Genomic DNA, 24,516 nt, shown 5'->3' on the forward strand with positions numbered 1-24,516 from the left:
CCCCATTCTAAAATGTTTCTGTGTTTTCACTACATGGGATTCTGCATAACTCTTATGGCCCAGGGTTGATATCTCCATTCTAATTTTCCAGATTCTTCAAGGATTTATTTTATTGTCTTTGAAAATATTGGCAGAGAAAAACAATTATTTTAACATGCTCCTTTTTTAAATTTTATTTAGTGTTTCTTTATTTTTGAAACACACACACACACACACACACACACACACACACACACACCACACAGCATGAGCAGGGAAGGGGCAGAGAATGAGGGAGGCACAGAATCCGAAGGAGTCCCCAGGCTCTGAGCTATCAGCACAAAGCCTGGTGTGGGGCTCAAACTCACAAACTGTGGGATCATATCCTGAGCTAAAGTTGGATACTTAACCAACTAAGCCACCAAGGTGCTCCAACATGCACTTATGAATTGTCCACCATATGGCAGGTAATCTCCTAGGTGCTGGAGATAAACTGATAAGCAAGAAGAAGATGGTCCTTATCATTATTTGTGCTACTAATAATGATAAGGTCATGTCCTTTGGCATCAGGCGAATGTGATAACAAATGGCAAAATTATTTTAACAATCAAAATTTACCTGCTAAATCAAACCAAATACCTAATACTTGAAACTTAGAGAATACTGAAGTATCCAATTTCCAAAAGGAGTAAAAGATTTTAAGTATATAAATCGTGCTTTGGGGGGAACTAATTTATTTAAAAATATGTTAACGTTATTGTAAAAAGTAAGTTTTATGTTTCTTACTCAGGCAGACCCTATTACATAATATTAAATATACAATTTAAGTGGTCACATTTAAAAGAAAACAGATTTTGTGAAAGATAATATAATTTTAGTTAAAGCAAAATACATACTAAAATTTTTTAATGTTTATGTACTTTTGAGAGAGAGCAGGGAAGGGGCAGAGAAGGAGACACAGAATCTTAAGTGGTCTCCAGGCTCCAAGCTGACAGGACAGAGCCCGACACAGGGCTCTAACTCACCAAGTGCAAGATCATGACCTGAGCCAAAGTCAGATGCTTAACCGACTGAGCCACTCAGGTGCTCCACAAAATATATACTAAACATGTAACATTTTCTTATTTTTTGACGTTTATTTATTTATTTTAAGAGAGAGAAAGAGAGAGAGAGAGAGACTGTGATTAGAGGAGGGATAGAGAGTGAGGGAGAGAGAATCCCAAGCAGGCTGCATGCTGTCAGTCCAGAGACCAACACAGGACTTGATTCCAAAATATGAGATGATGACATGAGCCGAAATCAGGAGTTGGATGCTTAACCACCCAGGAACCCCTAGCTTTTCTTATTTTACATATATAAAAAAGCAATTTAAGTATCTACCCCAGGTCATATTCAGAATATTTCAAAACTTCTTTTTTTCTAGAACTGATTTATATTTTTACAGCCTTTTATCTCAAATTATCATTAAGCAATGAAAAAATTTAAATAAAAGATAATGTATATAATTACTGTGATATTGTATAGGCAAAAAAACAAATTGGAAATTTTACAAGGGAAATTCTTTCTCTATAATTAAGAAAATACACACATGTAAATTTACATATATAAATTTAAGTTTACATATAAAACACAAATAAGACTTAGAAAAAAAGTGGAACTAGTTGCTGATATGAATGGTGAACTTAGAGTTGGTGCTTTTCTTCATCTTTTCCATATTTTCAAAATTTTACACGATGAACACAGACTACATTTATGAAAGAAATAAGCCAAGAAAAAAAAGGACTCTGTATCCTACTGAATGAATGGTGGGTTTGTCAGAACTAGGCCAAACAATATAGACAGTCCTAGTACATGAGCCCTTGTGACAAATCATTTTTAATAAATATACGCATGTTTGGAAGGAAAAATTTTCTTCCTTGATTCACATTTCCACCTTGACCCACAAAATAAGCATGTCTGCCAACACTTTAGTAGGGGGAAGTACTGGAGAAGAAATTTTCTTCTGAGGCTACGAGATTTATTTGCTTACACATGAGAGACTCAAAGATCACAAGACAAAGTGAAGACTTTGTCACCAGTCAACAATTTTGCACTAGGGTGGGGAGAGGCAAGGATAACAATTCTTAAAGGAAATAGAAAATAAGATATATTAACCATGTGCCATGAACACTAGAAAAAAAAGGACATCCCAAATAAATTCTTGTACCTGGAGTGTGACATCACAAAGCATTTATAGAATTTGCAAGAAAATAGCAATGTTCCACATGGCATTCTCTAAAGTAGGAGGCAATATGCATAAAATAATTTTTTCTCCTAATACAGTAAAGGTATTTCTGGAAGGAAAATTTTGCTCATTTGAGTTTCACTGGGAAACTTTTCAGCGGTCAGGCAAAGGCTTTAGGCAACTAGCTTGGAACCCAAACTATTTTATCAATTCATCCATTTTTTCCCACCTAACCTCTATCCCTCAGAATCAATGAAGACACTATGAAAGTCTGTGGGTTATACAATAATGTGAATCTAGATTGTATCATGTAATAGGCTTCAGGATTAGCATTTTCCTGGGGATGATTAGTATAGGAATGAGTTATTTGCTTGTGTGTGTGTTTTAAATTTTGTAGACATAAAGTTTAAATTAATCCTATGATTTATAGAAATAAAAGGTAGGGTACTTAAGAGAATTCATTTTTGGTAAGCTACATGAGACAGTGCATCTGAGCATAATTTGAAAAAAATAAAAGTGGAAATAATACTATTCCTGGGAGGTAATATGGTTCTTGATGTTGATTTATAGTACATTGTTTAACCCACTTGAGAGCCTTCTGAGGTAGAAGCTGAAATGTCACCACTTGTATCAAAGCACCAGCTTTTGGTGTCAAGATGGCCCTGAAAGGGCTGATCTTTTCTTCCCCATACCACCCCCAGGGTAACAGTCCATAACCCTGAGACCCTACATTTAGTGTAACCCAACGTATTTATAATCAAAAGTTGGGGAATGGACATAAAAGCCAAATGACCAAAGTTGGAAAAACAAACTAAATATCGTGTTATTGGATTACAGCCCAAAGTATAAAATATTTCATACTGCAAGTATAATGAGTACCTACTGATGAGTAAATACTAATTATTAAATATTAATAAATATTAATTAATTAAAGTAAATATTAATAAATAAGTGAGGAAGAAGATACAACTCCCCTATAAAGTAATGCATGTAGTTAAAATAATTATCCTCCTCCAGGAGGAATGGAATATAATTCCACATTCCTTAAGTATACGCTATGCTTAGTAACTTGCTTCCAAATAATACAATACAGAAACAGGAAGAAAGTAACTATATAGTGGAGAAAATTGACAAACTGCCTTAGCAATGTAATCAAGGCTAACAACAGTGATAAGTAGTCACGTTGACAGCATGTATCCTTAAGATGACACGTTGAAATGGTATTTTACCTTTGTATATCCTCTGCACAAAAACACATGACCCAAGTCAGAGCATGAGAAAAATATCAGACAAAAACAAAATGCAGGACATTCTACAAAACACCTGACTCTTACTCATGAAAACTGTCAAGGTCATCAAAACTAAGAAAAGTTTGAGAAATTATCACATCCCAGAGGAGCCAAGGGAAATATTAAAAGTAAATGAAAGGTGGTATCCTTGATGAGATCCTGGAAGAGAACAATAAGTCTGGTTAAAAAATAATAAAATCTAAATAAAGTATGGAGTTTCATTAATATTAATGTATTATTATTAATCCCTAGTTGTGACAAATCACCCATAGTAATCTGTCAACAACAAAAGAAACTGGGTGGCTGGGGTATATGGGAACTCTACTAACTTGGCAACTTTTCTACAAAACTAAAACTGTGCTAGGGGCGCCTGGGTGGCTCAGTCAGGTAAGCATCAGGTCATAATCTCGTGGTTTGTGAGTGACAGCTCAGAGCCTGGAGCCCACTTCAGATTCTGTGTCTCCTTCTCTCTGTCCCTCCCCTGCTCACTCTCTCTCTCCCTCTCTTTCTTTCTTTCAATAATAAATAAGCATTAATAATTTTTCAAAATTAAAACTATTTTAAAATAAAAATATTATTTATTTTAGACTGGGAGATAGATCAGGGACCTTTTTTTTTTTGGTCTCTCTCCTTGATGCATAAAACAGGAATTTCTTTAGAACTTTGGTGCCATGGGAAGAAACTAAGAAGCTTCTCTTCTCTCTTCACCCTTTGCTCATTTACCTCCAAGCATGAAGATAAATTTTGTTATTGGGAGGGTGAGGAAAAGGATCACCGCCTCACGTATGGCCCACGACCATGGATCTGTACTTCAAATTCTCTTAAAATTACATTCTTTTATCTTCTCAGCTGCCATATGCAAACTTATCACATCCCTGAATGGAAGGCCCATATGACTGCCTGTGACTGGGGAGGTAAATGCAATTCAGACAGGAAAGTGTGGAAAATCCAACACGGACCATGGTTCCAAGCCATTTTCTCTAATTTAATTTGCCTCTTAACTAACTAACCAACAGGGCGCCTGGGTGGCTTAGCCGAATGAGCATCTGACTCTTGATTTTGGCTCAGGTCATGATCCCAGGGTTGTGGGATTGAGCTACCTGCTTAAAATTCTCTCTCTCTCTCTCCTTGTGCCTTTCTCCCCTGCTTGTGCTCTATCTAAAATAAAATTTTAAAAAATAACTGACCAACTTACTCATTAATGAAAAATTTAACACACCTTAACTGAGGACTTTTGTCTATTGATGATCAGTTCAATCAAAATGAAGAACGGGCTGTTTGTGAGCATGCACATGTACGCGCGCGCGCGCGCGCGCACACACACACACACACACACACACACACAGTGTTATCCAACCAATCTCCAAAATACTTAAGAATTCAAAAACTCCATTTTGGTTAGTATTTAATCTCTACCACAACAATCAACAACCATTAATATAAAATTAGAAGCGTTTACAGGAGTAGATATTATTTGACAAACAAACCTAATTTAATTGACTGGAAAAGTTTCTCTAAAGATGATGTCAGTATTTTATTTCAAAGTTAACAATCCAGGTTCCATTCTCTTGCCCATGATTGCCTTCATCCTTTATTCTTGGATTTGCTACCTTATCAAAATGACAAGCCTTTAAAATCTTGAAGAAAGTTAAGGTTCTACAATAATATGAAGTGACAGTAGATGACATCTGCCAACAGGCAGTTTAGAGCACAATAAACCATACTTTAAAAAGGGTTTTAAAAATGACCTATAAAATCATACAATAGTAAATTGCATCAATAAACTAAACTAAAATATTATTGGTTTTTCAATGGCTTCTCCTGCCATAGATTTTTTTTTTAATGAAATAGATAGGGACTTAAAAATATAGAACACATTTAGCACAGAACTGCTTTCATAAATAATGACATAATCAAATACCAAACACTAAAAATCACTTTAAAAACTTTGGTATGAGTGGGGCACCTGGGTGGTTCAATCAGTTAAATGTCTGACTTCAGCTCAGGTCATAATCTCACGGTTCGTGGGTTCGAGCTCTGTGTTGGGCTCTGTGCTGACAGCCAGCTCAGAGCCTGGAGCCTATTTCAGAGTCTGTGTCTCCCTCTCTCTCTGACCCTCCCCTACTCACGCTGTCTCTCTGTCTTTCTCTCTCAGAAATAAATAAAACATTAAAAAAAAGAAACTTCGGTATGACAGTATATCTAGCTATCATTTGTCATGTAGGTGAAAAGAAATAAAAATTTGATCTATAGATATGCCATGGTGATACAGATGAAAAATGATTAATGTAACAGCTAAATACTAACAAAGTAGAACTCCCAAGTTCAATTGATAAGCAGTTTTAATTCCCTGAGTTTTGATAGTACATATACATGGACAACAAGTGATTAATTTTGCCTATTTCTTCAAAATCAGTTTCTTTGAGAAAATAAAAGTAAAGTCTAAATATTGTTCAAATGTAAGAAAGTTTGTTTTAGAAAATCTTTCTTTTATTTTTTTAGTTTATTCATTTATTTTGGAGAGAGAGGGAGAGAGAGAAGGGGGGGGTAAAGAAGGAGGGGCAGAGAAAGAAGGAGACAGAAAATCTCAAGTAGATTTTGTGCCATCAGCACAGAGCTCAATGAGGGGCTTGGACTCACAAACTGTGAAATCATAACCTGACCCAAAGTCAAGAGTCAGATGCTTACATGACTGAGCCCCTCAGGTATCCCAAAAAATTATCTTTCTGAAAGGAAGAATCTACAGATATTAAATTCCTCAAAAGTTTATTATACTATAAAGAGCTTTCTCAATCGCTTTATCATGGAAAAAAAAGAAGAGCACTTTTGGGGAAAGACATGTAATTCTAGACCATTTCCCTAAAAAGAAAGTGTACTTGTATAATTTGTACAAATTTTTATAAAGTTTGTAGTTCATTCCTGTATGACTATTTGACTGGCTTGATAAAAAATAGAAGCTCAAAAAATATAACAAATATCTCATCATTATTTGTGAGAATATGATGTTAAAACTGCAAGTGTAAGATGTCATTCTGAAGAAACCTTTCAAAGGTCATATTAAAATTTAGAGGAAAGCTGTGAAGATCTTGAATAAGCATTCATAGAGGAAAATACTTAGAAAAATAATACTATGCTACTGCTCTATGATTGGACAATGGCTACCTGGAATAAAATCTCCAGAGACAATATTGTAAATGGATTTTTAAATCTCTCATTTAATTTGAAATAACTTTGAAAAAAACTAAAACAGCCATTAGGTATCCGAAAGCTGATTCTAGCAATGATAACCACTGTTGTCAACATTTTCACTAAAGTTGCTTCTTGAAATTAGGATCAAATATGAAACATAATACGCAAATATTCTAAAGTCTAGTCCTCTATCTTGATATTTATAGAAGAAAATTGGCCATTCTTTTCTTGTTAGAGAAAATACAGGATTAACTTTTATTCAACATTTCCTTAAATTGGGATTTATATGGCATAAGTTATATCTATATAGATACAGATATTCCCAATGAACTGCAAGAAATCAAATGAATTCAGTAGTCAATTTACCTTTGTTTTCCAAGATTAATTTTTTAAAAGTCATATTTTACTGTAATGGTTAAATATTAAAGATACAGATTATATGCATAATGTATAAACTACATTTCTATCTAGAATTTTATCTTTGAGAAAATTACAGATCACAACATTCTTCTACATTTCAATTTGAAAATTGTAAATAGTCCACAATTAGTGCTATAAAGTACCAACATGAGAACAATTTTGCATTGATCTCATTCCCCACTAGAGAGCAGTATGAATTTAAAATTAAAACTACAGTATCAAGATTCCCATAACACTAGGCATAAAAATAGCATTACTGTAATTTTGTAAATATATAATACCTCCACACATATTCACATATATAATTTTCAGCTTTAGTGGCATGCAACATACATATAGATATATATGTATATATATAATATATCTAGTTAATTCCATATAAATTCACCATAATCTAGCAACAAAAATCAGAAATAAACTGGAGGAATGGCACAGAAAAGCAGACAACGTAAATCAATATAATGATCATATGTTACTCCAAGTTCTCTATTAATGAGCAGCAACAGTTTTATCTAGTTTTCTGACTTAACTATCACTGTGGAACTTTAAAACTGAGGACATTTTAATTAGTATTATCTTACTTTTATGATAGGAAAATGATATTACAGGAGATTACATGAGACAAGTCAAGGTTAATGGATTATTATTTCAATTACAGTTTTTATTACATCATGGCATTAAACCAAATTTGTCAGTTTCAATAAGATTATGCACAAGGTGAAGGAAGGCTTACTAAATATTCAAGGATTCATATACCGAAATTAAAACTTGGAAAGTCAGGAAGAGATAGAGTGAAATTTTTAAATATATTCCTTTTTCTTTCTCAGGCAGTGGGTTTTTAGAATTGTAAACTTAGCATCAGCCATTTCTATTTTGAGGGCTCAGATGAAGAAAATCCTACCTTATTCTTCAAGTGATCTCTGAGACCAAACAAGAGCTCATAGTTTAATTTCAAAAATGCAAACAAAGGCAATTCTTATTTTTCTTAATAAAAGGCATTCTATTAAAACCTATATTCAGTAGTTAGATGTATCTTAAATTCCAATGTAATTAATGTCATCCCTTAAAGTTTCAAATTCCTATCAAAAAACTTCATAATTACTTATTTTATTTTTATAAATAAGACAGATATTTTCTTATGTTCTGACCTTCTTATATATATATATATATATATATATTTTTTTTTTTTTTTTTAATTTTAGGAATCTCTTCCTAAATCAGTCATGATTTCAGGGCCTCCTTTGCAAAACCTGGCCCCCTGGATTTATGCCACCCAGTATCCCTGCCACGCTATCAGGGTAATTGAGGCTGGATTATGGGCCATGTACTTGAGTTCTCAGGCTGTATTTTTTTATGATGCTATTTTAAATATGAACCTTGTTCCCTTGAGAATGCACCGAGTATCTTTGAGCTTTCATCTGTATCCTGCTTTGCATCTAAAACAGCTTATATAAAACTTAAGAGTGGTTTGCCCCAGAAAAACTTCTGAAGACCTAAATTAGAGAGAGATTGTTTGGGCTTATAGCTGGTGAAAAATTCTGCAGTGAAATGAAGGAGGAACCCAGAAGATCACTGAAAAGTGATTGGACAAACATATTTAAAGTAGCTCCTTTGTGCGCACCATTCTTTTAGGTACCTGGCTGATCAGCACACGCACAAAGCGAACATCCTAGTCTTCTGCAGTTTGAGAAGAGGGTGAAAATGTAGGTTATATTGACTTTAGGATGACTTGAAGATCAGTTACATGCTAAGGGAAGAGTAAAACTGTGGTGTTTGTTGCAATTTAGATTTATGTTTGCATATTCTGCAGTGGGATGCTTGAGCTGTTCATTTAAGAAGGAGCTTTATTCATTTTAAGAAACAGCTCTTATTCATAATGCTTAAAGTCATGGGATTTTCTTTTTCTTTTCTTCTTCACCAATTCTATCTTCTTAAACTACATTTTGATATTTCTGTGACTTCAGCTACTGTCCATTTCTAGTTTTTTTAATAATATGGAAGTTCCTGTGATATGCATGCAGTTTTACCATAACCATTCTTATGAATGGCATAATCACTCTTAGCACAGCGTTTCCTTTCACACACCCCCACCCTGGTATCAGAGGATTAGAGAAGATACTCCTGATACTTCAGAATATCTTCAGATTGCATAGAAATGTTTTCTCATATCAACAAAAAGTTTCCTGAAAAAATCTGTGCATTCCAACTGTGGCCGACAAAAGATAGCCCCTAGGATACCCCCCTCAAACCTCTGCGTAGTCTACTCCCCTGGAGTGTAGGCAGAACCCTAAACTTGCTTCTACCAATAGAATATGGTAGAGGTTATGGGACATATGTAATTATGTTGACATTATTTTATATTACATGCAAGGAGACTGTAATTCTCATTATGTGAACAGAGACTTCCTTTCCCCTGCTAGCTTTGAAAAAGCAAGCTGACAAGTTTTGAGCTTCCCTATGGGGAGGTCCACTTGGTAAGGAACTTGGGGTAGTCTCTGGCCAACAGCCAGAAAGAAACTGAGGCCCTCATAAATAGCTGAACAAACAGATGAATGAGCAAGTGTGGTTTCCTCTATTGTCAAATCTTAGATGAGACCACAGCCTTGGCTGTTATCTTGGTAACGAAGTTCTAGAAACCTAAAGGAATCAAAGGGTCTGTGACAACTTCCCTTCATCAGCTTTCTTACTCATTATTTCATATAGACATTAGCCCTGTGCTCTCAGATGCTATGTTTTGTTTAGAGCTGTTTTGCTCCAAAGTTCTTAAGCCCACACCCACAGAAAGTAATCAGTATGTCACTGAGAGATTTACTCTGAGTAAGGGTATGTCAACTAGCCAACAACAGATACCCTATGTTTAACCTTTCTCTTGTCGCTCATCAGCTACAAGCTTGCAGGGGACCAAGAGAACCCAGCTAAACAATGTCTGGATTCTTGATGCTTAGAAGCTATGAGATAATAAATCTGAGCCCTCTTCGGTTCACTGTGATGTTATACAGCAACAGATAACTAGTATATTAACTAACTCTTCTGTATTAATTAACAGTAACATTAGGAACCTACCCAAAATTCTAAGGAATTAAGAAAAGCTTCTACAACAACTTACCCACAGATTTTAAAAATGGTTTAAGTAATTTCTTTCTTTCTTTTTTTTTTTTAAATGTTTTACTTAATTTTTGAGAGAGAGAGAGACAGCATGAGCAGAGGAGGGTCAGAGAGAGAGGGAGATACAGACTCTGAAGACAGACTCTAGGCTCTGAGCTGTCAGCACAGCCCGATGTGGGGCTTGAACCCACAAACTGTGAGATCATGACCTGAGCTGAAGTCGGCCGCTTAACCGATTGAGGCACCCAGGCGCCCCAAGAAATTTCTTTCTTAAATGCTTCCATTTAAGACATCCCAGCTATCTCTGAATCCCCACACATATAAAGGGTATTTGAGTAAAACAAATAGAAAAATACTTTCCCCCCATGATGATCTAAATCACCTGATGTACATCCATGACAGACATCACTACTTAATTATGACACTCTTCTGTTCAGAGCCTGGATTTGGTTTCACACACTCAACACGTCAGTGTAGGGTCCACAAATTGTTCAGATTTGCCATATAAAATGAAAGTGTATTTGCTATACAAAATACATTGATTCATATATATCTGTCAAATTTGACCTAAAGAGAAGTAGAAATTGATTTAAAAATAAGACAAAACTAAAAAACAACTTTTAAAAATAAGACAAAACTACATAGTTTTACAATGGTACCATTTAACATATTTTTCCATTATCAGAATGATAAGCTTGAAGATTGTTAATTAAGTTTGTAGAATTCAAGAATTCGAGACCCAGTAAAAATAATCCAAGTTTTAAATGATTTTGTTACATTATAGCAGTTTTTATAGATAAAAAAGTTATGCATGGTGTTAAATTTAAAGCAAAACATAACTATACACATAAACAGAAGGTGCTCTTTATACGTAGAAAAGTTTAGTAAAGATTTCATTGTGTTCGTGTTTCTCACATGCATTATATTCAGATTTAAGCTCCAAATAGAGACATGATAGATGTGAATACAGGTCTAAAAAGAGATGTGAAAGACCATTAAATATTAGGTAGATTCATAAATTTAAATGATAACAAATTAGTTGTCTTAGACCAAAAAAAAAAAAAGACAAAGAAGAATCTTAACAGTGTCTTAAAATATATAAAGTAAGATTATTAAATTGAAAGTGGTTGTCAGCTTCTGTCCATTTCTCTTAATGAAAGAATAATAATTCATGACTTTAAACTATGGCATGAATAATTTAGGGTACAAATAATACTATCATTAAGAAAGAAAGTTCTCTGGATGGGTGTTTTTCTTTTCTCTTAGTTTTTTAATAGGCTTTCATGCATCCAAGATAGTTAAAATTAAATCCTTTTAAAGATAAAAAGGTAGATTCTGCTCTTTTCAAATGTTCTGATCTCCAGAGAATGAAAAACTTCCCTAATGAAGATTCTTCATGAAATGAAAAGTTTCTTATAAAAGTATAGTAATATTCTACCATTAATATATATTTTTCGTTAAGCAATTTTTAGTCAGCATATAAATTATAATTTCCCCTTTGCAGGTTATTGTATTAAATGTTTATTTATTTATTTTGAGATACAGAGAGAGAAAGAGATAGGACCTGCACAGCACAAATGGGAGAGGGGCAGATGGGGAAGGAGGGAGAGAATCCCAAGCAGTGGGAGCTGGATCTCACTAACCATGAGATCATGACATGAGCGGAAGCCAAGAGTCAGGAGCTTAACCAACTGGGCCACCTAGATACCCCTTGAATGTTGCTTTAAAAAAAAAATTATTGTTTATTTTTGAGAGAGAGAGAGAAAGAGTGGGGTGAGGGTAGAGAGAGAGAGAGAATATCCCAAGCAGTCTCTGTGCTGTCACACAAACCCCAGTGTGGGCCCCGAACCCATGAACCAGATCATGACCTAAGCCGAAGTCATAAGCTCAACAGACTGAGCCACCCAGGGACCCTGGATGTTGCTTTTTAATTGAAATGTAATTTAGCAAGCACTTCTTGGTCGCTTGACTAAGACCAAGTGAAATGCAATTTAGCAAAATGTTGGGTCTTAGGGCTACTAGTGATTTTTTTTCACTTTCTTTGTAGCTTGAGATTTCTCCTTATTTTTTTTTAATCTTTATTTTTGAGAGAGAGGAGAGAGAGAGAGAGAAAGCATGGGAGGAACAGAAAGAGAGAGACAAAATCAGAAGCAGGCTCCAGGCTCTGGGTTGTCAGCACAGAGCCCAATATGGGGCTTGAACCCATGAACCATGAGATCATGACCTGAATCTAAATCAGATGCTCAACCAACTGAGCCACCCAGGCACCCCATTAAGATTTTTCTTTAATTCAGTTTTCATATTTAAGAGATATGGGAATTAAGAGATATTGAAAACCATAAATTTCAATTTGTCAGTAGTTGGATTTTATCTAAACATCAACTCTAGTGTTCTGGTAAATCCACAAATCACTTTGAAGAGTTCTGAACATGAATTTACAGTATAAAGAACAAGACTCATCAAAGTGTGCTGATCCTAACATTTTGCAGGTGTGTGAATCCACCACCCCTCTGGCTCTGTTTCCACATTTGTAAAATGAAGGAGGAAGGCAAATGATCTCTGTTCTCTTCTTTTTTATTCATTTTTGAGGGGAGTGGGGAGCAAGTGCGAGTAAGTGTAGGGAGGAGCAGAGTGCAAGGGAGAAACAGAGTCCTAAGCAGGCTCCATGCTCGACATGGAGCCCAACGTGGAGCTCGATCCCACGATGCTGGGACCATAAGTTGAGTTGAAATCAAGAGTTGGACACTCAACCCACTGAGCTGCCTAGGCACCCCAGGCCCCTGTTCCTTCTAATGCTACTAAAATGCAGTCCAGTTTGGGAAAGTGTGTTTTACATTCCTCTTCATGTATCCATTATTGACTTTGCTGCAACACTGTGTTTTTTGCCTTTAGAATAATTTTTTTAATCTGATATTTGTTTGGACTTTAAGAGTTAATAAATGATTTTCACATATATTTTCCCAATTAATTTTCCTCTAATTGTGCCAGATCTCATATCTTCAGCAATGGATGTGTTAATTGATAAGACTACTGCTTTTACTTTTGCAGCCAAGGAAACTGTCAACAAAGCAAAAAGACAACCAACTGAATGGGGGAAGATATGTGCAGATGATATATACAATAAGGGGTTAATATCCAAACTATGTAAAGAACTCATACAACTCAGCAACAAAAACCAATCTGATTAAAAAGTGGGCACAGGACCCAAATAGACATTTTTCCAAAAACATACAAATGGCCAACAGACACGTAAGAATCTTCAGGAAAATGCAAATGAAAACCACAATGAGATATCACTTCACACTTGTTAGAATGGCTGAAATCAGGAAAAAAATAAACAAGTGGGGGCGAGAATGTGGGGAAAAAAGGAACCCTCATGCACTGTTGGTGGGAATTTAAATTAGTACAGCCACTCCAGTAAACAGTATGGAGTTTCCTCAAAAAAATTATATGACCTAATGATTCTACTACTGGGTATTTACCCAGGGAAAAAAATACTAACTGAAAAAATATATGCGCCCTTATGCTTATTGCAGCTTTATTTACAACAGCCAGGACATGGAAGCAACCTAAGCATTTACAATAAATTAATGAATAAGAAAAAATGTGATAGTTAAACACAGTGGAATACTAAGCAGCATAAATATTATGCCATTTGGGACAACATGGATGGACCTAGAGGTATTTGCTAAGTGAAATAAGTCACATTGACAAGGGCTGATACCATATGATTTCACTCATATGTGAAATCTAAAAAAAAAAATGAATAAACAAACAAAAAGCAGAATCAGACCTATAAACACAAAGAAGGAACTAATGGTTGCCAGAGGGAACAGGGGAGGGAGGGATGGGCAAAATGGATGAAGAGAAGTGGGGGAAAATAGGCTTCCAGTTATGGAATGAATAAGTCATGGAAATAAAAGTCACAGCATAAGGAACATAGTCAATGATATTTTAAAAGTGTTGTATGGTAACAGATGATAGCTACACTTGTGAGGAGTATAAACTAGTATAATATATAAACTAGTCAAATCACTACATTGTACACTTGAAATTAATGTAACATTGTATGTCAGCTATACTGAAATTTTTTTTAATTTCAAAAAAAAAGACTATTGCTTCTGATTGATGTCTCAGAATTAAACTACTCATGCTAAATCTTGATGGCCCATAAGTCAAGAATGGCCAAGTATAGGAGACTGACAAAAAGCTCCTCCACTGTATTATCCAGTGGAGACCATCTGTTTAGGAAAGAATTGGCCTTTGGTATGACCATCTCTGTTGTGAGAGGTGTTGCAGGCTGCAGTGTCCTGATAATATCTCAAAACTCTTGGTTCCTTTAACTCTCTGTCCTGATCATATGACCAACAGGACATCTTTTTTTTTTTAATTTTTTTAATGTTTCATTTATTTTTGAGAGAGAGATAGAAACAGCATGAGCAGGGGAGGGTCAGAGAGAGACGGAGATACGGAATCTGAAACAGGCTCCAGGCTCTGAGCTGTCAGCACAGAGCCCAACATGGGGCTGAACCCACGAACCGCGAGATCATAACCTGAGCTGAAGTCAGATGCTTAACCAACTGAGTCATCCGGGCCCCCCAACAAGCAATCTTTTGACTTTGATTTCTCCTTCCTTATATGTATCCAGGAGAGATGCGCATCAGGAGAGAATGAGCTGACTGTAGGAACCTGATATGTTTTCGATCCCATGGAGTAAATTCCCTCTGAAATCCTCGTGTCTTATTTCATTTTATGCTCCTGCTGGATGGACTACACCATGGTATTCAACAAACAGCCTTGTGTAAAACAAGTGTCCAGAGTAATTGGCACCAACACCTATTTGAAAAGTGTTCATAATTAATTTGTGTTTTAAAACACTAATAAAAATGTCAGGGCTTTTTAAGTGTGTAAAAAAAATACTAACAATTTAGAAATACTTTTTTTTTTCTAGTTCCCATACACTGGTGAAACACTTCACAAAGAGTATTCATTTAATTTTTAAAACACTGCCAATGAGGGTTATTTTAGATCCTATAATTAATCCAAATTTATAGATGAGAAAACTGAGGCACAGCTAATAAGTAGCAGGGCTGAGTTTTGAACTCAGGCACTGGCTCTCGAATCAATGCCTAATGTTATCTTAAATCCAGATTGTAATAAATAAGGAGATTGTACAATCTAAGATCCCCTCACATATGAAAAGGCATGTGTACATTCTTAACAAAGTATATGGCCTTTCTTTCCTGAAGTTTCTTCGTTTCTTGGTTCAGTACCTTTTTCTAGCAGCAACTTTTAACTGGCATCTTGTGATGTGGATATACTGCAGTCATTTATTTGAGATCTATTAAAATAAAATGGTTAAGCACTAATCAACAACATATGTTTTTCAATTAATTGATAATACATATTTATTTCTCATGCTTATGTTAACTAATGGGGCACTTTGAGTGGTTTAAAAGTATTTATGGCCATAATTAATTTATAAAAATCAACTCTTAAAATATGAAATCAACTTGGAAAATAGTGATTCATTTGTCTCTCTCTCCTTCTCCACATACACACACATACTGCACACAAGCATACCCTCAGAAACCTTACTTTAATTTTTTTTTTAATTTTCTATTTGAGAGAGAGACAGACAGAGCATGAGTTGGAGAAGGCTGGGGAGACAGAGACAGAATCTGAACCAGGCTCTAAGCTCCGAGCTGTCGGCACAATGCGGGGCTCAAACTCACAAGCAGTGAATCATGACCGGAGCTGAAGTCAGACACTTAACCGACTGAGCCACCCAGGCTCCCCAGAAACCTTACATTTTTAAACGTGTACTTACACGTTTCTCTTCAGGGGAGGACAATAAATCAAACTTAAATAAATTTGTTTTGCTTGGTATCTAAAAAAGCAGAAGTTAACAGACAGACCGGTGACCTAAGAAGATGATTCTATATTGCCTTGTGCCTTGTTGGAAGGGTCCCATTGTTCATTAAGCAGATACTACCTTCCAAATGATACTAGGACATCCTAGAAAGTGAGCCCTACTTCCAGAGCTACGTGTAGGATAACATCACATGCCATCTGCTATTCTTTACTAATTCTAATGCACTTTTGCCCTGATGTGCTTGCATTGTTTGGAAAATGAACACTTGCCCATTATATTCAACAATAAAAAGGGCCCAGTGGGTGTAATGAAGCAATAAAAACAGTATTCTTGGCAAGTGTTGCCATCACAGTTTGAGATTTTATATCGTTGCTGAGGAGTAATTTCTAAAACAATTACTTGTGGGCAAATATATTAATAATATTCAAATACACCAAAGCTGAGAAGCGAATCTGCAAGACAGGAAATTTGAAGTTCAGACTGACATTTTGTCCAGGTTATGGCATATCCCCTGGGCTCAGATGCCACAGCATGTGTTAATTTTATTCCAGCTTGTGCCCTGGGTGATGATAGTTACATTTACGAAGTATAGTAAAGAGGTTTTTTGAGGATATCTCTTTACTAATTTATTTTTTAATTCTTAGATTGATAATCTCGGTTTCATTTCAAACCAGAGAAAAGTTCTTCCTAAAATGTCTAGAGGTAATTTCTCTAAATATGTCTGTTATGATGACATTGCCGTGGTCAATGAGCATAATGTCTAGCAGCCACATGTTCATGAAGCAATTGTTCATGAATTTTAAATGATCAAGGTTATATAAGTAACAATAGAACAATGGAGCAAACTCATAGGAACTGTCTGAAGTAACCTGGTATTAAGGTAAAATTAAATAACTGATATATATAAACTGATCTCTAAGAACTGCCTTATGCTTTGCTAGCATTCCTTCATGAAATTGCGTTCTTTTAAACACATCCATCCATTAGAAATAACAAGTTTCAAGTTTTCTCTCTATGTAAATAGCTTTACATTCTTGAAATTTTGAGGGTAATTTAGTTATGCTAAAATTTAAAAAGCCATGACCTATTACTTTACATTGACTATTTACAAAGGGCACTTTACGAAATTCTAAAATGTATAAAATAAATGCTTAATAGCTAAAATTCATATTCAAATATGTTATTTCTCTCCTCACATGACTCATTTTTCACCCATAAGAAATATTCCCAATTTTAATGAAATTGGCAATAATTATTATTTCAATTGTTGATTTAACATAGTGAATTCAGTTAAGCATAGCCTTCTATTTTCTTTATAAATATAGGCAGTCTGAAGCAGAAATTATTTTCTGTATTGTTAATTGGGTTAGATAATTATTGTTGTATGAGTTAAATATATTTTTAAATAGTGTATTATACTAACCTTTTAGAGCTATTTTGCTTACTGTGATCACTTTGAGGTTATCTCCAGAGCATAGTTTTCTTCTAGAGTTAATTCTAGCTGGAGAATATTGTGATAGAATATGAACCTTTTGTTTTGTACAGTTCTCTATAGTTTTTAATTCTTTAAGCTTGATAGTCAGGTTTTTTAAAAAATCAAGAGACACTAATAAAATGTGTAGGACCTAGAAACAAGTAATTAATGATTGAATACTTTTGATGTAAAGTCTAAGGGAGTATAATTCAAATGAAGACTATAGTTTAAAATATTTCAGTAGAGAATAAAATGACACAGACATTAGTAATACAAGTTTTATAAAAATTAAACTTAATGAGAAACACAACAAAAATATCTTACTACTGATACTTATAGAATCATTCTGAACTGCCAATCTCAAAAAATAAATAAATAAGTGGCAGGGTGCCTGGGTGGCTGAGACGGTTGATCATCTGATTCTTGATTTCAGTTCAGGTCATGATACCCGGGTCATGGGATCGAGCCCTGTATCAGACTCTGGGCTGAGCATGGAGCCTTCTTAGGATTCTTCCTCTCTCTCCTCTTCTGCTTGTCTCTCTCGATTGTGCTCTCTCTCTCTCACTCTCTCTCAAATGAAAAACAACAAGTGGTCATTTCTAGATCCATTTGATAAAGCAAGAATCTTCCCATATAGAACTCCCTCCTATACAGAATTTGATAATGATGAAGTAATTTTCTTCTCCCTAGCCACCTTCAAAAGCCTACATTTATTCTCCTCCTTTCCCACTCCACCTATCCAATTCAAATGAGTCTACCAAGCATAGCCCCCTGTCCCTGGCCTCAGGGTTCACGAGCATGGCCCAGGACTAGCAAACCATGGCGACTTGTTCCAAAGGAGGACATATGACCCAAACCTGGGCCAATCAGAGACCTTCTGTGAGATTTTATGTTTAGATGCTGAGGGAGTTACTTTCTCTAAAGCTAATCCAATACTAGATGTTAACAGCTGATGTCTCCCCTGAGTGATGAAATCCTGTTGCAACCTGAGAAAATGAAGCTGTGCTAGCCAGATTCCAAGGTTGTTCCCAATGCTCCTCACTCTCTGTATTCATGCTGGAGAAATGATGGTGTGTGGCTCCTGACGCAGCATCATGAGGCTTCTGCTCTGCACCCTCTTGGACCATTTGCTTAGAGGGAAACCAGAGGACACTGTTAAGTATTCTCCAGCAGCCCTTTGAAGAGGGACCAATGGCAAGGAACTGAGGTCTCCCAACCAAATGCAGATCCCAATTCACCAGCCATGTGTGTGTGTGAATTGCACATGTAAATGAATCCTCCAGCCCCCCAAAAGGCCTTCAAGAGTTTATTGATGCCATGCCAACATCGTGACCACAACCTCACGAGAAACCCTGTGCCAGAACCTCCTAACTAAGGTGCTCTTAAATTTCAAGCATGCAGAAAATGTGTGAGGCAATAAATATTTATTGTTTCATGCTGCTAAGGTTTAGAGTAATCTGCCACACAGAGATTGGTAACTAACACTGAAGTTCAGTAGAGTCACAAAGAAATGAGAAGCAGAAACTGATAGAATTATAGCAGAAGTGTTCAAACTTGAGCCCTGCTTTACTTGAGTTTATTCCCTCCATTTTCACTCTTTAAGTTTCCCAATATACTTCCTGTTTATAAGTGTCAATAGATTATTTTTCTTGCTCAGGTACCTGATTTGGTTTTAGGTCACTTGCAGCTTAAAAAGTATTAATAGTGTTGTTGATGATATGAGGAAAGCTACCATTCAGTGATACCTCTAATGAACCAGGCATTGTGTTAAAGATTTAAGAATTCTCCATAATACTTTAACAACTCTGCTTTTATCCTTTCTATGATGAAATCCTGAGTGCTTATGTACAGTGGCCAAGAAACAAATTGGGTTTTAGATGCATGTCTATTTAATACCGAAGCTGGAGCTTTTTCCACCATGAATCTACAGTTCATATTTCCATACATCTGGAGAGGATTTAATCTCAGATAAGGCAGGAGTAACTGTTTATATCACTCTACATTCACAAGAAATTATTAGGTGACATTAATTAAATTTTAAATCTTAGAAAATTAACAATGCTTCCTCATAGGTATTTCATCTCTCAACAAGTTCGAGGAAGTCCTTTATTTACTTAATGCATTCTTCCAACATTTCCCCTCCAGGCAGAATTAATTGTCTATCACTTTGCTCACTTAGAAGTTCATTCATAGAGCTGACATAATCCTTTCACAATGGAGCCCAATAATTAGAAATGGCTTTCTCTCTCCAATAGATTATGAACTTATCTAAGAGTAATTTGAGTTTAGTCATTTTTTTATGTATTTTTTATTATAAAGTAACACAATCATACCAGTTTTGAAATAGAGAAAAACTTAATGCAATTCTTCTAACACTGCTTTTCCCAAAATTCATATATAAGATATTACCAGTTATTACATGGTAAATACAAGATCTAAGGAGAAATTTAAAAATCTGGGTTAAACAAAGGTAAACAAAACTATTTCCTGTTTGACAGACATCTAAGAAACTTTAATGTGCAGATTTTTGTTGTAACTTTACAAATGAAGAATATAGTATGCAGGATTTTCCTAGTTTATTTGGCTATCAAATCTTCTTATCACAAAGCTATTGAATAAGTGTTTCATGGAACATTGTGAATGAGTGCAATATTCATTACGTATTAGGGCTCTTTGTAATTTTTACTTTTATAAATGAGCGACAATAAAAACCTTTTGATATTTACATTGTTTTGTATATATTCTGGATAATTTCCTTAAGGTAGAGTCATAAAGATGTTAAGTGTTGCTTCAAGGAATATGAACAACTTAGATTTTTCATGTCTGTTACATATTTTTTAAAATGGCTATACCCATTTTTATACTGCAATTAAGAAGATGCGAGAATGTCAGTTTCACTGCACTCCTATTAGTGTCAGATACTATATTTTTTGCTTAATTTTCCTATGAAATGAGTAAAAGTTATAACATATAGCTATGAATATTTTTATTTTTATTTTATTAGGAGGTAGGGCACCTCTGTATGTTTTTATTAGAATTTCCTCTCTGAAATATATATTGCTGTACCTTATCCATGTGTACAAGGCAATACAGGAGTCTTTATTTCTTTTTTAAAGCAATTTTAGGGGCATCTGGCTCAGTCAATTGAGTGTCTGACTCTTGGTTTTGGCTCAGGTCATGATTTCATGGTTCGGTTCATGACGTTGAGCCCTGCATCTGGCATGTGCTATGAGCACAAAACCTCCTTGGGATTCTCTCTCTCCCTCTCCCTCTGCCCCTCCTTGCTCATGCTCTCTTTCTCTATGTGTCTAAATAAATAAATTTATTTTTTAAGAAAGGAATTTTAAAATTCTCTTGTTCAATGAGTATTAACTATTAGACTACAGTTATTGATATTTTAAATTTATTTTTAATTTTGCATGGGCTATTTTGACAAAATTGTAGTACAATAAACCAATAAATAAATAAATAAATAAAACTACATATTTGTAGGTGGTTTTTTTTTTTGTGATTCCCTCCAGATTTTAGAAAATAGGCAACAATAATTTTCCCCTAAGTTTTTTGTTTGTTGTTATAATTCAATCTGAAATCTATTTTTGGTGCACAGTGTAGAGTTAGGACTTAAGTTGACAAAATTTCCCCCAAATAGCTGGCTGATTATCATAGAAAGATTTATTCTATTTCCATTTATATTTTTAGTTTTTAATCCATTGATTTTTTTTAGTCAACATACATTATAATTGTATTTCATTTGTGTAAAATGTCATTAATTTTAACACCTATGTAAATTTGTGTAGCCACCACTGTCTATAATCAGCATATAAAACATTCTCATCACCCCCAAAACTCTCTTGAGTAACCCCTTTGTAGCCATATACTTGTTACTCCCAGCAACTACTGATCCGTCCTTTTTAACTGCTTTTGTCTTTTCAAGAATGTAATATGAAAGGAATGGAAAGCTGTATACCGTTTTTAGACTATCTTTTTAACTCGGGATAATACTTTTGAGATTCTTCTAAGTTGCTACATGTATCAATACTTTATTCCTTTTTACTGTTGGCAAGTATTCCACTGTTTGATTCTGCCAGTTTGCTTTCCTATTCACCTGTTGAAGAACATTTGGGTTTTCTCAAATTTGGGCTGATTATAAACAGAGCTTCATGAAACACTCATGTACAGGTTTTTGTGCGCTCATAAGTTTTCATTTCTGTAAATACATAGGAGCCATATTGAATCAAGTGTATGCTTAACTTGAGAGCAAACTACAAACTGTTGTCTAAAGAAACTACCATTTTGAATTCCCACCAGCAATTGATGAGAGTTCCAATTACTCCAAATTTCTATCAGCACTTAGGATTGTATTTTTTAATTTTAGTCATTCTAATAGATGTTTAGTGGAACCATATTTTCATGTGCTTATATATAATCTATAAAGCCTCTTTAGTGAAGTGTCTGTTTGAGTCTATTGGATGGAGTTTTGAGAATATAAGTGTGTATAATGTAAAAGATGCCAACTCTATTTACAGGGTAATAAAAAATATTAAACTCAACTAGATATAATCCATTGGTCATAAATCCTATAGATTCAAGGCCAACCCTAAGTGGAAGACTGGATAGGTGAAGTAATGAATTATGTAATAAGGATGTAAAATTGTAAGCAACTTAGACATAAATCAATATATTTTATTTCTAACATGAAAATGAAACAAGTCCACTGTGGCAGGGATGGTTAGGGGAACAGAACCAAGGACAAGCTGTGCTATCTTGTGACAACTATCCAGTTATAATTACCAAAACTTACAATATTTTCATCGCTTTTAAATCTACTTAAGAATATTTTCATAACCCAGATTTTTAAAAAATCATATTCTCAATGGAGTTAAAAGAAATTTAGGAGTTAAAATGTAAATATATATATACATACACCATATATTTACATATTCTGGAAACAAGTGTTTTGTTGGCAGGCCCAGCCTCAAGAGCATTTAATCCATGCAAGTGAAGGAGGCCTCACACTCAGGAGGACCTTGTTTTTGGAGTCTAATGTTCTGCACTTATTGTCTTGACATTCTTAATTCAGTCTTTGGATTTGTGTTTGGCAAGTGAACTCCAACAGGAGAACGAAGCATGCGTCAGGGAGGTGGGTGCTTATGGCTTTGGCTTAGATGCCACCATTGTGCATACACTCCAGTATGAGTCCTTAGCGGCCCACTTCCCACCCCATGGTGTTCCAAGCTCTGCCATCCCCTCCCTGACTCCACACTGCACCCTCTATCAAGAGTAGCAGGGTTTTTTTTCTTAAATTTATTTCTAGGAGAGAGAGAGAGACAGCGTGAGCAGGGGAGGGTCAGAGAGAGAGGGAGTCACAGACAGAAACAGGCTCCAGGCTCCGAGCTGGCAGTCAGCACAGAGCCCGACGCGGGGCTCGAACCCACGAACCGCGAGATCATGACTTAAGCAAAAGTCGGACACTTAACCGACTAAGCCACTCAGGCGCCCCGAGAGTAGCAGTTTTGCGTTGGAAGGGGAAGGGATGCATTTTTCCCCCACCTTTGATGGGGACAAGGATCAGGCTCAGGCACATGCACCCTGATTTATCTTGGGTTAGGGAATATTGATGGCTATCCCTGCTCTGGGATCCTAGTGCCACAGCACATTGAGTGATACCTCATCCAAGTACCCAGGAGAAGTTACAATCTGTTGGGTGTTGTGCTCTGTCATAGAATGAGTCGTGGGCTTGTGAAAAGTGGAGACTGCCTTCTCTGCCCTGAGCCAGGTTATATATAGTATGTAGGTTCTCAAGGGAGCAGGAGATTATAACAAATAAAGGCACTAGGACAGCAGGGCAGAGAAGAACAGGGGGAGCACAGAGGATTCTCACCCCATTTTTATCATCATTCACCATACACTGCAGCCATATACAGGATACATACATCCAAAGGATTTCCCTCCAGTGAAGCTGCTCACCCCTCACCCCTGCAACATCAGTACCCTTCACCTCCCCCTCCACAGAGGCAGCTTCTTTCTACTTGGTTCTGAGGGTAGTTCATTAGTGGAACCATAGTTTTCTCTCCATTATCTTAGAAATGTTAATCAACAGTCAAAACAAAATATGTGAAGACGGACCAACCTTGGTAAATAAGATTATCAACTCAATAATATGCCATTCTCCTGGAGGAACTTTTACAAGAAAGAGAACATTTTTTTAACCAAAAGAAGGAGAAAAGTTTACCCCACTTAATATCCACAGGTAAGAGATTTAGAAGTGCTGCTTGCCAGAAAACTGGAAAAGCAAACTCTCTCTCATCCCCGTCAAATTCATATACATGAAAATTGCTTTATGATTTTTAGATATGACACCAAAGGCACAGTCTATGAAAAAAATAATTGATAAATGGGACTTTGTTCAATTTAAAAATTCCTACTTTATAAAAGATCATGTCAGGAAACTGAAAAGACAAGCCACAGAGTAGAAGAAAATATATGCAAGAGCTAATTATGAGAAAGAACTGTTATCCAAAATATATGAAAACATAAAGTCCTTTTCTAAATAAGCCTGAGTACTTACTCTGATAATTGTCAGTAATCTCACTGTTTACATGCAATCCTCCAATTATTGCTTAAATAAATGAAAGTAATAAAAGTGCCAACACACACACACATATACATTTATACACACACACACACACACACATATAGGTGTTTATGTATATATGTATACACACAGACACACAAAGAACTCGTAAAACAGTAAGAACGCAATCTTATTTAAAAACGAGCCAAAGGCCTTAAAAAACATCTCACCAAAGAAGATACACAGATGACAAGTAAGTATATGAATAAAGGCTCCATATCCTATATCAACAGGAAAATGCAAATTAAAGCAACAATGAGACATCATGTGGCATTTATTAGAAGAGCCCGGATCCAGATCACTGACCACACTAAATGCTGGTGAGGA

General features: G+C 35.5%; 1 long non-coding RNA gene and 1 other non-coding gene across 2 annotated transcripts in view; both read right to left on the bottom strand.

The window, feature by feature from the left end:
- LOC120225199 overlaps positions 1-24,516 on the bottom strand; it is a 187,200-nt gene that overhangs the window by 152,141 nt on the left and 10,543 nt on the right. The gene's annotated exons all lie outside the window — the stretch shown is intronic.
- Positions 12,388-12,472, bottom strand: TRNAL-UAG. The gene has a single exon. It is a non-coding gene; the product is annotated as a tRNA-Leu (tRNA).

Source organism: Hyaena hyaena, unplaced genomic scaffold (assembly GCF_003009895.1).
Source record: "Hyaena hyaena isolate Hyena2069 unplaced genomic scaffold, ASM300989v1 scaffold_1363, whole genome shotgun sequence".
Lineage (NCBI taxonomy): Eukaryota > Metazoa > Chordata > Mammalia > Carnivora > Hyaenidae > Hyaena > Hyaena hyaena.